Here is an 18,750-nt window from a genome sequence, read left to right as displayed (position 1 = left end):
CGAGTGTCAGCCGACGCTGCGCCCTAGCTGCCCTGGTGCTTTTCTGACCTCTATTTTTCTAAATCACTGAAGCTAGTTCTGCTAACACTGACATCTATCTTGCCAATTTCAGGGCTTCTGTGTCCTTTTACATTCTGTCAGGATCTTTCATTTTCCACTTCTTCTAGTTGCTAGTTCTAATCTTAGAACTAAACTGCAATCTCTTCTTCAAGGTTCTGCAGAGACTGGTATTGTCTTAGTACTAACAGCTGGACGGCACCAATCTTCTCTCTAATAAAGGTCACCAATTTATTAAGAATTAGCCGACCACACCTCAGCAGTAAGAGCAAAATTATTAGAGGGTCCATCAGAGTAGAAATGAGGGTGGTCAACCAAGGGGGTTTATTCTTCAGTAGCTCGCTTTACGTGAGAGGCATGAATCTATGCAGAGATGCCTTTTACTTTGACAGCAGTGGGGGTGGTCAGCAGCACGATGCAAGGGTTTTAGATTCTCAGCTCGATGTAGTCAGATGAGAACTGCATCTCCCACCTCGAACTGGTGTGGTATCATCAAGTCTCCTGGTTCGTAGGCCTCTTTGAGCTGTTCTCAGGCAGTGTTTCTGACCACTTCTAGGGCTTTCATGCGTGGAAACAATGAAGGACCAGGGTTAAATTTTAAAGGATCTAACACTCTCTCTACTTCAGTGAGTGGGGGAGGCCCCACCATACAGAATTTCATATGGAGTGAGCTTAAATTTTCCTATTGTGTTCTTAACGCGGAACAAGGCAAAGGGAAGGAGGGCTGTCCAGTAATTCCCGCTGGTCTCTAAGATTAATTTAGTCAAGGTCTCTTTTTAGAGTTCTATTTATCCTTTCTACATGTCCTGAACTCTGGGGTCTATAAGCACAATGTAATTTTTAATCAATCCTCAGTTGGATGGCCAGTCCCTGACTTACCTGGGCAACAAAGGCGGGTCCATTGTCAGACCCTATTACCTTAGGTATTCCAAACGGTGGAAAAATTTCTTCTAGGATTTTCTTAACCACAACATTGGCAGTTTCTTTTTGTTGTTGTTGTTGTTGGGTAGGCCTCCACCCATCCTAAAAGGTATCTATAAAAACTAAAAGATATTTATTACCATACTTAGCTGGCTTTACTTCAGTAAAATCTACTTCCTAATAGGCTCCAGGGCGATCTCTTCATAGTCTTCTCCCTGGAGGATATCTTGAATGTCCTGAATTAGTCATGGCACATGGTACACAGTTCTTAACTACTGCTTCTGTAACAACAGAGTCTTAAAACATAGAAAGCAGATGCTTTGACTAATGTTTGCAGGTGTTTGGCTCCCAGGTGGGACAGCCGATGTATATTTTCAATAAATCTTTTCCCTTCTTTTTGTGGTAATATTATTTTACCATTATCGGCTGATCATTGGCCCTGTGAATTTTCTGCAGTAAACCCTAAATTGTCCATTAGTTTTATATCTTCAGGGGTATATTCAAAACTCTGGCTGCACAGCTCCAGTTCTGACAGAGCAACTTTCTGGAGAGGTTCTATCTGTCGAGTCCTGAAAGGCAGTATCTTAGGGCCGAGTGCAGCCTGTTTAGCTTTAACATCAGCCATGTTATTCCCTCTTGTCACAGCATCGTGTCCTTTTTGATGTCCAGGACAATGTATAATGGCCACTTTGGCAGGCAGATGAATAGCCTCAAGGAGGCTCAGAATCTCCTCTTTATTTTTTATGTCCTTGCCTGCTGATGTCAGCAACCCTCTTTGTCTATAGATGGCACCATGGACGTGGGCTGTAGCAAAAGTATACCTGCTATTGGTGTAAATGTTGATGAACTGCCCCTCAGCCATCTGAAGGGCCTGGGTCAGGGCAACTAATTCAACTTTTTGAGCTGACGTACCTTCTGGCAGGCTGCCAGCCCACACGACTCGCTTACCATCTACCACTGCTGCCCCTGCCATCTTCTTACCTTCCACTAGGAAACTGCTTCCATCTGTGTACGAGTTTGGAACACCTGGCCATGGCTGGTCGTATAGATCACTTTGGATCCCAATTTCCTCCGCAAGGACGTCTGCACAGCAGTGAATGGGTGAGGAATCGTCCGTTTGAGGAGCAAACACGACCCGTTCAGTCAGCAGCAGACTCTGGTAGTGAGTCATCTGGGCATTTGTCATCCATCGGTCTGGGGGCTGGTGGATAATACCAGTTCTGCTAGCAATCTCTTGGTTCCCTGCCAGCATTCTCTCTCCATGGTTGCAGCAAGGAGCAAGTTATCAACATATTGAAGCAGAGTTATCTGAGAGTTCAGCTCAGAAGGAGGCTAAATCTCGATGTAGAGCCTTATCAAAAAGGGTGGGGGAGTTTTTGAACCCCTGGGGTAACCGCATCCAGGTCAATTGTCCCATTTGTCCAGTGTCAGGATCTCTCCACTCAAAGGTGAATATGGGCTGGCTGGAGGGATGTAACTTCAGGCAAAAGAAAGCATCTTTTAAATCAAGTACTGTGTACCATTTTTGCTCCGAAGGGAGTGAGCTGAGGAGGGATTAGGAACAGTTGGGTGAATATCTTGGACCCTCTTATTGACCTCTTTCGGGTCTTGGACTGGTCGATAGTCACTCGTGCCAGGTTTTTTTTACCAGCAGTAGAGGAGTATTTCAGGGTGACTGGCAAGGTACCAAAATATCCAATTGTAATAGTCTCTAAATATGTGGCCTGATTCCATCTCTTGCTTCACGGCTCATTGGGTATTGTCNCACTCCTATAGGGGTTGCATCCGTCTTCAGTCCCACAACCACAGGGGGAATTCTGACAGCCATTCCCATGCCTCCAGTCTCCTCCCATGCTCTAGGGAAAGCAGTCAACCAATCTTTTAGGTCTGGCACCTCCGTTTGCTTTATGCCTTCATGCAATCAGTATTCTTCCTCAAGTTGCAGGGCTAAGACTACGGAGGTGGGAGATTCTCAAATTACTCTTGGCAATCTTCTTGGGTAAATCTAATCTGGGCCTTTAATTTAGTCAAAAGATCTCTTCCTAGAAGCAGTGTGGGACACTCAGGAATGACCAAGAAGGAATGACTCACTTGGCCTTTTCCCAGTTCTACAGTGTGCACAGTGGTCCAGGGGTATAGTTTCTGACCAGTGGCTCCAATCACTATGGTTCTTTTATTTTTTAATTTTCCCTGTGGATGTTTCAACACAGAATGTTCTGCCCCTGTGTCAATTAAAAAGTCCATGGGGGTCCCCTCCACCATCAGGGTTACCCTAGGCTCATGGAGGGGGTCCGAGCCCCATCTCCCCTATTTATTATCTTCAGAGTCAGGACCTTAGAGGCCCTTCCCTTCTTCTTTGGGCATTCCCGTGCCCGATGTCCTTTTTCCTTGCAATAGGCACATTGGTCCTTCTCTAAAATCTTCTGGACAGATCTTCTTCCTTCAGGTCTGGGTTGCTTGTTGCCCAGGTACCGTATCTGTCTATTCTCTGGCCTGTTCCTTCCTTTTTAATCAATCCCTTACTACTGTGGCCAAAATCCTGCTTAAATTCCTCTCCTGTCTTCTTTCCATCTTATTCTCCCTCTCTTCTTCTTCTTCTTGCTTTTCCCTCTCTCTCTTCTATTCCTCTGTTTCTCTCTTGTGATACACCTTTTCGCCTCCTTAACTAAATCTTGTAAAGCCATGGCATGTAATCCTTCTAGTCTCTGTAACTTTCTTTTAATATCTGATGCTGAGTGCCCTATAAAAGCCATAGCAACCACAGCTTGTTGGCTCTCAGAGGTCGAGTCAAAAGGAGTATAGCATCTATAAGCTTCCATCAATCTCTCCAGAAAAACAAACAGGGGAGGGGGGCTCGGTAGGGCCCTGCATCACCTCTCTTACCTTAGCCAAATTGGTGGGACATCTCGCCACTCCCTTTAGACCTGTGACCAGAGCCCGGTGGTAAACTGCCAACCTCTCCCTACCTTGTTGTAGTTCCAATCTGGTCGGTCCAGAGGGAACCCAGCATTTTAATTGTACAGATCAGCCGATGAGAAAGGCCAATATTGGAGGGTCTGCAGACACTGCCTGTCTCTGGATGGGTTGCCCACAGCTCGAAAAGGAAAAGGCAGAAGTGGTGTCAGGAGCTCCATCTGCTGGGGGACTCTGGGCTTGTTCGCTCCGGGTCCCAGCTGCAGGTCCATGGTCCTCAGACTGCACCTTTAGTAATCGCAGAGCCGGACACAGGGACCTGGGGAGTGGGAGCTGCTGGAGGAGGAGCCCTTCGTGCCTTCTTGCCACAGGGCCAGAAAGCACGCTGGTCCAGGCAGGGCCTGCACTGTCACCACTGCTGCCTCCATTGTCCCTGTGCTTACTGCTTCTTAGGGCAGAAAGCGAGGTCACTGTGCTGACCCACCTGCGTGCATGGGAGGAGCCCGGGAGGTCTCTGAGAGGCGCGGGGAATCTATGGTTTGATTTATGGTGGTGAATTCTCAATGAGGTAAGGCTGTTGATCCAGGTGGGACCCAGGTCCGCTCTGAAAAACAATGGCTTTAACTTCAAAGATAAGAGTCAAACCAAAAGTCCCCTCCAGTGACCATTTTATATTAAAAGTCGGCCACTCGGAGGCGCAAAAAGTCTGCCAAGGTCCCTTTTTAATTTCTACTGAAAGATTATGGGCCCTTGATCTAACTTCAGTCTAGTGGTCTAAAGTCAAACTTAAGGGGTCGTTACAGTCTGTTCAATATCACGGAAAACAGACACCCCCCCACACACACACACACACTGACAAATACCTGAAAACAGACACAAAAAACAAACACACACTGACAAATGCCCGTCTTCTAACGGACAGACAAAACCAACTCAGAAATGCAGAAGGTCAGGGAAGTGCACTCTCTGCCCCAGACATACTCCTGGAGTCTTTCCCCTCCCTCAGGGCATCCGCCAGAGCAAGCAGCAGCCTGTGATTCCAGCACGTCTGCTGTTCACACTCAGTGCCTCAACCCGAGGCAAAGGTCTCCGTTTCTCACAAAACATAGCAGCTGCAAATTTCAGCACTGAACCTTGACGGCTCACAGAAATATTTTTAGACAAAAAATTTCACCTCCAAGTGGATCTTTGGAGACATGGGTGGTCACATCAATCCCGGATGAGCCCCCAAGTGAAAGACTCAGGGAGGAGCTCCTCGCTCAGGCCTCAGGACAATAGCGGACACCCAAGAACTCACAATAGACCAAGCTTGATGCAAACCACATGAGGCTTTATTCAGGGAAACCCAGAGCTCTGGGGATGACTCATATCCCACGCAGGGGTAGAGGAGTGGACCTCAAGGGGAAAGAAGTCCCAGTTTTTATAGGCCCTCAGGGGAGAAAGGAGAAGGGGGNGAGTAGGGGATTTCCAGATCTAAACAATGTCTATTCTCAAGAAATNGGTATGGGAGGGGTACAAGGANAGAGTCTGNTGCNGGTGTAGCAACTCAGGATTGGCCGGGCTGTGGTTGCTGGGGAGATTTTCTGACTCTTTCTCAGCAACCAATATCACAAACACCTGGCAATGGGCTTCATCAGTGGGCACACACATGGGTTTAAGGAATGGTCAAAATATTGGCAGACACACATGTTCAAGGAGTGGCCAGAGCATTGTGCACAAGGAGTGGCCAGAACATTGTGCACCTCTATTTTTTTAAATCAGTGAAGCTAGTTCTGCTAACACTGACATCTATCTTGTCCATTTCAGGGCTTCTGTGTCCTTTTACATTCTGTAAGGATCTTTCAGGCATGGATAGCTAAGTCACTGCCCTACAGAGGAATTTACCATGATCTAGGAAGAAGGAAGTTTGTGATCTAAGAAGGAACCAGAGTAGATACTTAGAACTATAGATAGCTGAGTTACACCCATATACAAGTATTTACAATGGCCTAGGGGGAAGGTGGATTATACAATAGACTAGGATTGGAACTATGGCAAGGGCACAAAGCCCTTGACCCTGGCTTCTAAGATTAAGTGGCCCTTAGGTGGAGCTGTTTTTGATCCCAGTTTTTAACACTGAATTTTATCCCAGTTGGTTCCTGCCAGTCTTTCCGTGTTTGCATTCCTCTGTTGAGTGTAAAATCCAGTAACCTCTTTGTATCTTCCTGGTGTGTCACCCAACTTCCCTATTTTCTTCTGTATAAAAAGTTTGATGCTCGATTTGACAAATTACATTCAGATTCTACACAATCTCGTGTGTTGCTTCTGTTTGTCATTCGCTGACTCCTTGTCCACCTGCAACCAGAGACCTATTCCATGCAGATAGGAGACCCAAAAAGGGGATAGTCTGTGGCAGTGCATCTTCTTAGTTTGGTCTCAGATTCAAAGGGAGGATGATGAGCACTCTGAGTACCTTTCACAGGGCACAGTCAATGTCCTGGCAAGTAAACTCTGTTCTGATTTGCTTTGTGAAATTTACAAGTGAGTATAGAGAATGAGATGCCTCAAAAAATATGTCATTCTTTCCTATGCCTTGTCCATTATTAAGAAGAAAATTTAACATAGGAATTCATGGTTACTTCTTGGTATTAACAAGAGGAAGGTTTGGGTAATGTTACTGTACATCTATCACTAATGGCATTTGGAAAGTCCTTTGTACAACCTTGAGGTAAGCTCAAGTTCTTCAAGTTCTCTGCCTCTCCAGCTTCTTATTTTTGGATCATAAAGCACATGTGTATGTCTGTTATTACTTCCCTTCCTGTAGGCATTGTGTAATTGTATGTCAAGTTCTTTTTTAGCATTGTGCTTTGTGGTAGAATCTATAGACTCTGGGCTATACATGAGAACAATTTTATCTTCTAGATTCAAGAAAATTCCAACTTGAGTAAAATCTTGAAAATTAAAAGTTGCATAAAACACTCAATGTTTTTAAATAAAGTTTCATTTATTCTGATCAGGTTAAAAGCTTGTGCAATTATGCCTCAGTTCTGCTATGTAAGCAATGACTGAAGTATCAAGGTTTCAAAAGTGATTATCAGGCCAATTGATAAGGATTAAATGATAGACATGATTCTTCAACTGAGTTGCACTACTACAATGGCCTCTCAATGACTCACTAGGGCCTTCTGCAACAGTGTACTAAGTCCCCATGAAAGCAACTGACACTCAGAAAAATGGCATCATATCACCTGAAAACTACCATGGTACTACATACCTAAGCCCATGGATGATTCCAGCAGGGTCAGCCTTGGATACAGAAATCTTATAATTATTTTCATCATGATAATTACATTCTTAGGAGGAATAATGAAGATAAATGTTTGTAACTTTTTTCATGCTGCAGACCTTATGAAGTATTTGGAAAGTTCTTTCTAAGAAATTATTCTATTCTGAATCAATTTTTAAGATTTGTGCACTTTCCTTTGCTTTTAAAATCCCATATGAGGGTGGCTGACAGTGCACAGAGCAGACTACATTTTCATCAGTGAGAAATGGCAGTTTCAGCAAAGATCATGACTGTGAACTGAGCACTGAGGAATTCAGAAACTTGAGGTAGGACAATTATCAATTCAATGTCAGTCTAGCCTCAGTAGGAAATCCTGTACTTAAACAAATGAACAAGCAAAAACATAAAACTTCTCAGATTCTGACATGAAAACATATAAGGGGTCCCTGTCATCATCATAAGCATGCAGTCATATTATAACATTCTATAGGGAAAAAGATACCTTATTTCAAAATTTCACTGTGTTGTTCAGAGAGATCATAAAAACACACAAGTATCACAGGCTATTTATGTCACTCCATTTTACCCTCCAAATCATGACAGTAAGAACATATTGCTGAATGTATCTCACTCTTGAATCATATGACATGTAGAAAACAGACTGGTATTGATTTGAAGCTTCAAAATCTGGCTACCTTCCTAGTGCTGGTAGGGTCTATGCAATCTATTAGGGGAGAAAAGTCATCAATAGTCTTACCCAGCTGTGAATCCTGAGATTTAGAATAAAAACTGTCTTGCCAAGATATGCTCCTTAGTACCAGAGAGGCATCAATGTTATGGGAGTAACCAATCACTTACTGATTGAGCTTAAAGCTCAAGAGAGAACTGATGTCCAACGTTGTTAACTAAGCCACAAATATCACTAATCCTAAATATACTTGTTAGGTCATAGGCTGCAAGGGAGTATTTACTATTTCATTCTGTTAAATGGACATATTATTAAACTGCACCCTAAGTACTTATGTTTCTATTCATAGATTGTGGGGTGGTGTGGCTCCTGATGTGGGGCTTGAACAGACACAACTGCACCGAATGGATACTGCAGGAAGGTAAGCCCTCCCCGCTCTGAAAACAATCTACCTAGAGACAAGAAGTGGTAGCTGTCTCTAATTTTTTTCCTGCTTGTGGGATCTTGTTCTTCCCACTGGGTTGCCTCATCCAACCTTGATGTGAGAATGTGTCTTGTCTTACTGTAACTTCTTAGGCCAAACTTTAGTTGATGTCCCTGGGAGACCTGCTTTTGTCTGAGGGGAGTAGGAGGAGAGTTGATCTGGGGGGTAAGGTGAGGTGGGAGGGAGAGACTAGGGGAGGTGAGGGAGAAGAAACAGCAGTTTGAATGCAATATATGCATTCAAGAAAAAAATAAATAAAGAAAAGAAAACCTGGTAACATAGAAGCCACTTAAAAGCCACAGGGCAGCTGCCAGTTCTTAAATCTGTGGGAATGCTTGGTGTTTTGGACCTCTGTGGAATCCTCTGAAGCCAAATAGGGCAAGGGAATGTTCCTATTGGACAAGCACTTCTCTTTTCTATCATGAGCAACTCTCTGTCACATAAAAAATCGTCCCAGGTCAGGGAAATATGTGGCCTACTAAAACACCACACCCAGAAGGACAATATCTCCTGAAAGCACATCCATGACATCCTCATGACTGCTGCCCAGGCCATGTACCCTCCAGTAGCTACCCTTTCCTAGCTACACTACATCCAATATGCAGCTGACCTCCTTTCCTTAACAACCCACCCCAACTCCTCCCAAAGCTTTTGCTGTGCTTCTCTCTCCTGACCATTATTAGCAGGAGTTCCAAAAAACTCCTGGGGAACCTCTGGGCATGCTATGCTCCCAACATCCCTACCCCTTGGTACTTTAACCCCTTGGTAGCCTGGGTTCTTCCTCTCCTTGGCCCCATACTAGCCATTGGAGCCTTGCTTCTCTTGGCACCCTGTCTCATTCAGTTTTTAAAACAGTAGATGAGTAGCATTTCAAAAAACATTACCAATCAGGTCATGGTTCAGTATCAGACTATTCCCAACATGGGAGACAGTTACTCTGATGACACCTCTCCCTTATATAAAGAAAAATAGGGAGTTGTGGGGTGGTGGGCTATGCACAAAGAGCCTGGTCCCTGGTAGAGCAAAGGTCTGGAACCCTTGTGACCCGATGGGTAGTGACTCCCACCTGAATGGGACAGCAGGTGTTCAGCCACACCTCCTGGGTACCTGGCTCCAGTCATGTAGCTTCAACACCCCACCCCCAGAGAGGTGTGTGGCCATCAGTCACATAGGAGCATCACTAATCCCTCCCACATGCAAATAAGGTTTCCCCAACACTCTCAGACCAAACCAATGAGAAGTACCTGTTGTCAGACCCTTACCCACCCCAAAACTGTATATAAGAATCCTATTCAGAAGGATTAAAAGTGTGCAAGAACTACTCTGTCATCTGAGCCTTATGTCCAAAGAGCTGTAACACTTGTGCAGAGGTCTCCTCTCCTGAAGCTCCACCACACTCCTCACTGGCTAGCTGGTCTCTTGGTGGCCCAGTCTGATCTGACTCAGTGCCAGGCAGTGTGGAGTAGCCTAGTAACCAGGAAGGCACAGCAGAGATGGACGTGGAGCCAACCGCAGCAGCAGAAGTGGAAGCAACCTTCTCTCCCCTCCCTGTCTGCACTCGCTTCCTTTTGCTGGAACTCTCGCACCAGGCTGGGCCAGAGTTCTCCATGGAAAGCCTCTGGTACACAGGCTCACAATAGATTACTGTATCTCTCAACTCTCATCACAGAAACTGCTCTGTACAGTAGATAGTCATCAACACAAAGATGTACTATGGGTAATGTGAAGAGAATAAAAGCTTTTGGAGTGTTCAGCTCTAAAAATGCCATGTATCCCTCTCCCTTCAAAGCTCAGGATCATTACCGAAAGGATGGTAGAAAGATTGTAAGAGTCAGAGGTAGTGGACCTCTTTAATACAACAGCATTTTCAAATGTTAGGGTCATGGCCCATTAACTGTCAACAGCTGTGACTTGTTCCATCACACATGAACAAGTTCCCCAATACAGATTGAAGAGAAGTTTGGAAAGCCCACCCTCAGCAGTGAGGGAAAAAGAGTGTATTTTCTTCTTAAATTCAAGTCTTACAGGCTACCTATGTTCCAAGTGATGGGCCTATAACCCTGAACATAAAAGAAGCACTAAGTAGACTCACTGAGTTTTTTAAAATAGCACGTAATTTGGGAGAGGAAACAGGGGAGAAATTAGAGGGGGAGCAAATGGAGGGAATTGGATCAAAATATATTATATGCACGTATTGTTGTGCCTTGTTATGGAGCCCAAAAGGCCAACCAGGAGCCAACTCCAATGCAATTTCATTAAGGTCTTTTTATTACAAACTCGAATTTGGGCTTACTCACTGCCTGCCAACAGAACAGTTTGGTGAAGCAGCCCTGAACTCTCATCAGGACAAGGATTTTTAGAAAATGGGAGTGAGTGAGGTGGTATCCATTCTGGCAAACATCTAATTGAATGACTATTGTAAGCTAACCAGTGGGTACTCTGAAGCAAGACCATATATAATCACAATGAGTCTGAAAGTACATATGAAACAGATTAATCTTTGATTAACTCTTGCAAGGCAGTAACTAGGGAGTAACTCTGGCCCAAGGTCCTTCCTCATACTTGGGAGCAGCTCAAGTTCAGCTGCCGGTCAAGTTTTCTGTTTTTTTGTTTAATTGTTTGTTTGTTTTCTTTTTTCTTTTAAGGTGAAGGTTGGTCCCAAGATGGAGTAGGTTTAGCCTCTCAGTATGATATCTGAAACAACAACAAACAACAACAACAATAACAACAACAATAAAAAAATATAAACCTTGGAAACTTGGTGGTTGACACATAACCCAATCCCTTCAGAGTTAGAGGCACACGGAACTCCTAACTTTATCTTCTCCCTCTGACAAGAAGACTCTGCCACTATTCGTTTGTCTTGGGGGTACTATCCATTTCCTCCTGGGCTCCTGGCAAAAATGAATGTCAAATTTAAATCTAACTTTCATTGAGAACAATGAGGATTATCTGGTTATAAAAAAAAAAATCATGTTTATTTCTTTATTTGACAGTATTCATGTGGATAACTGAGTCCTTCAAAAGACATTTCCAGACAAGCCATTTGTCTTCTTGTCTATTCTTTTCCAGTTCCTAGACATTCAGGATCATGCAACTGAAGGCCCTTTGAAAGATTCAGTGGGTCAGACAATTACCTAACAAAGTCAGAAAGCTGAAGAGTATTATAAAGGGCAATGTCGGTCATTACTAAAAGCAAAATAATAACTAGTATTGATCTTAAGCATTGATCCTGCCTTTTTCTTTCTGAATGATTTTACAGTGTTTATTTAAAATGCTTTCTCAAAAATCAATACAAATTTTAAAAGCTTTCATTTCTTCTTGTCCCCAGCACTTGAACACACTGTTGAGCACAAGGTACAGGGCTTAATTCTGTCATTATACATAAATCTGTTCACCTACTCTGTGTAGTTTTATTTACAGCTGCCATTCATGACTTTGTATTTTAAAAAATCTATCAATGTACATGCTAGCAACCTCAAATACCATTACTGAGTCATATAAATACATCAAAAAACATGGCAAGAGGAAGAAGACTAGTTTGGAAGAAGGGATTCAGTGGGAGATGGAGAGGAGGTGGAGAGGAGATGGAAGTTAATGAAGATGAATATGAACAAAATGAATTATATATACATAAAATTGTCAAAAATCTAATTTAAAATATCGCTTATAATTTTCCTTACTAAATAAATTGAAAGGACATCAAGAGAAGTATTACAACAGGAAATTTTCACTGCTGTTATTTTTACTGTGATCCAACAGCTAGCATTTATTCATTGGTATTCAAAAGTGAAGCTGGCACTGTGTTAGGACCCCAGATACAGATAGGTATAAAATACAATCCTCTTCAGTTTAATGTGGAAGAGTAGAGATTGGCTGCTGTGACAGAGGGTCCTCTAAGGCTCATGGGGCATGGTTAATGGAGCTGAGTCTTGGGGAATGACTTGGGGAGGTTAATAGGAGGCCTGAGAGTTGGATCATAATATCATTTCTTTTATAATGTTCTCTCTAATTCCTAAAGAAACATCTATGACCACCTCTACCACACTGAATGTTATAAGTGAATTTCAAATATGGTGGTATAACACTCTGAGGAAATAAAGCAGAAACAGACATGCACATGATGTTTATTTATGCTTTACAATGTTTTAATAAGCAGATAACACACCTAATTAGAACCACCGCTATGAGAATAATGACCACACCCATTCAATAGTGTGTACTCAGGTCACAGAGCAAGTGTTTGTCATATAAGTACCACATGAAGTCCAAAAGGCTGTTGATTTGTACTGTGTAAAAGTAAAACGTAAGCCATATTTTCAGCAGTTTGCAGGGCGGGGGGGAAGGTTTTCTTCATTTCGTGTGTCTTCTTTTGAGAGCATCTCCCTGCAAGTCATCACTGCCAGTTTCTAGGTTGCATTACCATCCCCTTCCAATTAGTGGCTTGAAAGCTCAAGCTGTCCTATCTTAGTGGTCACCTTTGTTCTGCTGCATCTCCCACAGTGGTATTCATGAAGAGTTGAAGCTAAAGGCTGGCAGAGGCAAGAATTGATGGCCTAAGATAAACCATGACCGTGGCAAGCAGGACTTTTACAAGTTTGGCACAATGTGAACTACAGTAAGACTTGTCTAGAGCAAGATAAGAGTGTACAACTGAGACCCAGGAGGGAACGACAGCGAAGTCATCTAAAACTAATGCATGGACAGCTGTGAACGGTACAGCCAGCATGACAGTATGCTCAGAAAAGGCCCAGGGGTGAATTAAAAACTAAACAGTGTAAAATAAGGTGTATTAGTTAGAGTCCTCTAGAGGAACAGGACCATTATGTTCATTATAAATGAATATAGAAATGTAGGGTTTTGTGTGTGTGTGTGTGCGCGTGTGTGTGCATGTGTGTGTGTGTGCTATATTAATTCAACTTATATTAAGATAGGTACAAAGTCAAATAATCCTCCTTTCTTGTCCGAGATCCTACAAGATGGTGCCTAACAGACCTAGAGTGGGTCTGCCTGAATCAATTAAGGCTACCAGGACACTTCTTTAGTTAATACTTCCCATTCAGATGTTGCTAATATATGGCAAGTTGACTTAAAACCAACTATCATAAAAGGTAAGAAAGGAGTATTTCAGAAAGAGGCTTCTGAGGACAACTATTTTTAACTAATCCAATCAGAAATACACAATAGTAGGTTTTCTGATCTCTCTTTCTTTTACAATTATTGTTACTTTATGTGTATGGGGGTGCATTGCATGCATGCCTCATGCTTGAAGAGGCCAGAAGAAGAGCCCAGTTCCTCTGGAACTAGAAGTTCAGTTGTGAACCTCCTTGTGGATGTGTAGCAACAGAAATATGTTTCTGTGAAATATTAACAAGTGCTCTTAAACACTCGGGCAGCTCTCCTACCCTCTTTGGTCATTTCTGAGACATGATCTCACTATGCATAGAGGTTAGCTTTAATAAATTATCCATTTTTTGGCAGGTTTTCAGGCATCTTCTACACTTACCTCATGTGCTTTATGCTGAGTTGAATCTATAATTGATCCTGGCTTGCAGTGTGACCCAGGTATATATCATTAGAAAGCCAATGCCTACAGGGGTATGACATGTCATTTAGCCATGAGATACAATCACTGCCCACCAAGGTACTTTATCTGTGTGTACTAAACTTCTGTTACTCTCAACTCAGAGACTCTTAGCAACTACAATGATAAGTTCTCCAGCAGATTTGATATAGTCAGCAGAGTCCTTGGAAATGAAAGGTGTGGTATGAAATGACCAGGAAAACGTTTTTTAATTCTGTTTTTTAACTTAGTTCGTCTTAGTCCTTAGTTCATCTTCTGGAAAGGAAGTAAGTCAAATGCTGCCAGCACCTGCTGGAGAGGCAGTATGTGAGCACTCTTGTTACCATATGAGATGCCATTGTTTAGGTACATCAGGGGGAACATCTTAACTATGCTGGATTATTTTTTTGTGGTTGCCCAGAGTGTCTCTGTTAATATTTTTATCTGCAAAGAAAATTGTTTTTGAAACCCCATTTGAAGATGTTGCCTCCTTTCTCTAAGGCTCCTGATGGATAGAAATTCAAAATTTCATTCCTTTTCATCCTAATACTTGGAAAAAATAAACCCAAAAGCATATCATTCTAGTTAAGGAGTGCAGCTGGTTTGTTGATGCTTCAATAATTCTGTTTGGGTATTTTAAAGGAAGCTTAGCTACAGCCAAACTCTTCAAAATGGTACTCTTAGCTGATGCAAGGAATATATCACTGTTAACACATCTATTTAATTATTAAAGTATCATCTGCTATCTGCCTATATCTCACAGTCTCTCCCCCATTTTATTAAAAAATATATTATTTTTTCCTATTGTATATCCTTACAGTCCTTTAGCTTTGCTCTTCCAAGTTTTGTCCTAACTCCCCTCATAACTGGTTCCACTCTATGTTTCTCATTGTAAAAGTGCTAATTTCTAAGATATAACAATAAAACACAACAAAATAAAATATAACATGATGAAACATAAGCTATCACATCAAAGTTGAATGAGACAAACCAACAGAATAAAAAGGGTCCCAAGAGAATCACTCCTTCCCCCAGAATACTAAACTAAAATCTATAAATATATGCTCAGGATCTGGTAAAGACCTCTATTAATTCTGTGCTTGTTGCTTCAATCTCTTTGAGTATATGAGCATTATTCAGTTAATTTAGAGGGCTTGTTTTCCTGTTGTCCTCTATCCCCTATAGCTCTTACACTGTTTTCTGTCTCCTCTTCCAAGGGGTTCACTGAGCTTGGAGGGACTAGACTTGATGGAGACATCCCATTTAAAGATTTGTGACCCAAGCTTTGAGATGCAATTTCTCTTTGCATAATGTCATCCTCTGGTGCTCTGTATTTGTTCCCATGTGCTGTTAGAGGAATCTTCTCTGATAATGACTGAATAGCCTCTCAATGTTAACTGTTTCTCCAAGAACTTCCTCCCTTAATTCCATCTTGAAGCCAGAGTTTTAGAGTTGTGGAACTCTCTCAATCTCAATTTGTTTCCTAAAGACACCATTCCTCCCCTTCCCTCCCTCCCTACCATCCCCCTGCAGTGTCCCTAGCACCAATTCAGACAGACATCTCCTGCTCAAGTACAGGCCACACCAGCCAGAAGAGTAGACTTACATTTGGAAAGAGCCAATGCCAGCCACCTGAATTCCAGATAGGCTACTCGCCTGGGTATTCTATCCTCTCAGTGCATCCCCCTGTTCCATCTGTCATGATATTATCCCCAATCACATACTCCCCTCCTTACTCCTCAAACAAATGTCATGTCATGTCCAGGGTAGGGACTTAGAGTCTTCCTGTTAAAGCAGAGTCTATGATGGCTACCAGAAGTCTAGGACACACAGACCAGAAAACCAAAGACGGAACAGAAACTAAGAAGCAGAAAAGCCATCCAACAAAGATAAACTCAGAAATCAACACCTGCACCTATACTCACCCCTAACCCATATGCCTAGACAAGAGCATAAGAACATAATTAGCAACATGCAGGACAATATGTTACTATCAGAGTCCAGGTATTGTATTACGCCAAGCCATTAGTATTTCAATACAGCTAAAACATACACACAAAAAAGCATCTCAAAACCAATGAAGATTATAGAGATCCTTAAATAACATGTGAATAAATCCATTAAAGAAATTGAGGAAAGACAAACAAAAATTAGTAGGAATGAATACATTCCTAAGAAAGCAAAAACAAAAGCCAAATAACCAACCAAACACCTAAACAAATAAAACTGTTCTAGACATGAAAACGGAAATAGATGCAATAGGAAAACACAAAAAAAAAAAAAGGAAAACAAAAACAAAAAAAAAAAGCAAAAAACAAAATGGGGGAAATTTGGAAATGAAAAATTTAGGTAATGAAACAAGAATTTAAGGCACAACTATCTTAAATATAATATAAGGGATGAAACATAGAATCTCAGGCATTAAAGATATGATAGGAGGAATTAATTTATTGGTCAAATAAAATGTTAAAGATAAAACCTTCCAACTCAAAATACCTGGGAAATTTAAAATATTATAAAGGTTTACCTATTAGAATTACACTATATTTCTCAATAGGAACTAGGAAGTCAGAAGGTCCTGGACAGATCTACTAAAGACTCTAAGAGATCCCAGATGCCAGTGTGAACTACTATAGCCAGCAAAACTTTCAATTGTCATAGATGCAGAAAACAAGATTTTCCATGATAAAGTTAAAGTCAAGCAAAATCTAGTCATAAAGAAAGAGCTAGAAGGAAAATTCCAGACTATTGAGGTTAACTACACTCATAAAAACACAAAAAATAAATAATTTCACACCAGAAAAACATGCACACACACACACACACACAAACACACCACCACTACCACCACCACAACCAGCAACAACAACAATAATAATATTTTCAAAATATCAGGAATTAATAATTTAACAATTATTGGTCATTGATCTCAATATCAATGAATTTAATTTTCCAATAAAAAGGCTAACAGAATGATTAGAAAACAGGATTCTTTCTGTTGCATACAAGAAACATACCTCAACATCAAAGATGGACATTTTCTCAGAGTAAAGGGATAAAAAAATATCTTCTAAACAACTGGACCTAAGAAACAATCTAGTTTAGGCAGTCTAATGTCTACTAAAATATACTTAAAACCAAAAATAATATGAAGTGTCTTGCAAGAACACTTCATACTCATAAAAAAGTGTGTAGGGGGAACCAAAATTACATTTTAATTTTTCACATTTATAGTTCAAATGCAAGGGTACCCACATTTGTAAAAGAAAAATTGCTAAAGCTTCATTTACACGTCAACTTCATACATTGATAGTGGAAAACTTCAACACCCTATTCTCACCAAAGAGCAGGAGATAAATAAATAAATAAATAAAAAAAAAAAAAAAAAAAAAAAAAACTAAACAGAGAAATTCTGAAGCTAGAAGCCATTATAAGCCAAATAGATCAAACATATATCTATAGAACATTGCATACAAACAAAAAAGAATATACCATCTTTCATCATGTCATGAAACTTTCTCCCAAATTAATCACATATTTAAACACAAAGCAAGTGTCAACAGATACAAGATTATTGTAAGATCCTTTTGCATCCTATCAGACAACCATGGATTAAAAGTGGATTTCAACAATATCAGAAACAACAGAAAGCCTACAAACTCATGGAAAATGAATATCTCTCTACTGAATGACTACTGGGTCAAGACAGAAATAAGGAAACTAAAGACTTCCTAGAATCCAATGAAAATGAACACACAACATGCTCAGGCTTATGGGACACAATGAAAGCAGTGCTAAGAGAAAAGTTTATAGCACTAAGTGACTACATTAAGAGAATACATGGAGAGATCTCATACTAGCAACTAAACAATACACCTGAAAGCTCCAGAACAAAAAGACATAAGCACACTCAAGTGGATTAGACTGCAGAAATCAATTGAATGGAACAAAGGGAATAATACAAAGAATCAGTGAAATGAAGAATTGGTTCTTAGAAAAGAAATAAACACAATAGACAAACCCTATCCCAAATAATTAAAAAGCAAAGTAAGAATACTCAAACTCATAAATAAGAAATTAAAGGGGTATATAACATAAACACTTCCAGACACAGAGAAAACCCAAAGCATCATTAAGATCATATTTTAAAATGCTGGACTCCACAAATTGGAAGACCTAAAAGACTGGGAATATTTTCTCAACAAATAGCACTTACCAAAGTTAAATCAAGATCAGATAAACAATTTAAATAAACTTATAACTTGAGTTAGAGAAAGGACTGAAGGAGCTGAAGAAGTTGGCAAACCCATAGGAAAAACAACAATATCAACCTACCAGAACCCGCAGTGCTCCCAGGGACTAAATCACCAACCAAAGAGTACACATAGAGGGACCCATGGTTCCACTCGCATATGTAGCAGAGGATGGCCTTGTCAGGCATCAGTGGGAGGAGTGGCCCTTTGTCCTGTGAATGTTCAATGCGTCATTATAGGGGAATGCCAGGGTGGGTAAGCAGGAATGGGTGAGTGGGTGGGGGAACACCCTCATAGAAGCATGGGGAGAAGAGGTGGCATAGGGGGTTTACAGGAGGGAAACCAGGAAAGGGGATAATATTTGAAATTTAAATAAAATATCCAGTTTGAAAAAAAAAAAAAAAACGAAATAGAAGCAGTCATTAAAAGTCTCCCAACAGGGCTGTGAGATGGCTCAGTGGGTCAGAGTACTGACTGCTCTTCCAAAGGTCCTGAGTTCAAATCCCAGCTGCCACATGGTGGCTCACAACTATCCATAATGAGACCTGATACCCTGGTGCATCTGAAATTCATATATATATATATATATATATATATATATATATA

At 41.2% G+C, this 18,750-nt stretch overlaps 1 pseudogene; it reads right to left on the bottom strand.

The window, feature by feature from the left end:
* The window catches only part of LOC110292416, a 194,467-nt pseudogene extending 193,508 nt beyond the window's left edge, over positions 1-959 (bottom strand).
* Between the last annotated feature and the right edge of the window lie 17,791 nt (positions 960-18,750).

The sequence above is a fragment of the Mus caroli genome, chromosome 4 (assembly GCF_900094665.2).
Source record: "Mus caroli chromosome 4, CAROLI_EIJ_v1.1, whole genome shotgun sequence".
Lineage (NCBI taxonomy): Eukaryota > Metazoa > Chordata > Mammalia > Rodentia > Muridae > Mus > Mus caroli.
This window is presented reverse-complemented; position numbering and strand designations above follow the sequence as displayed.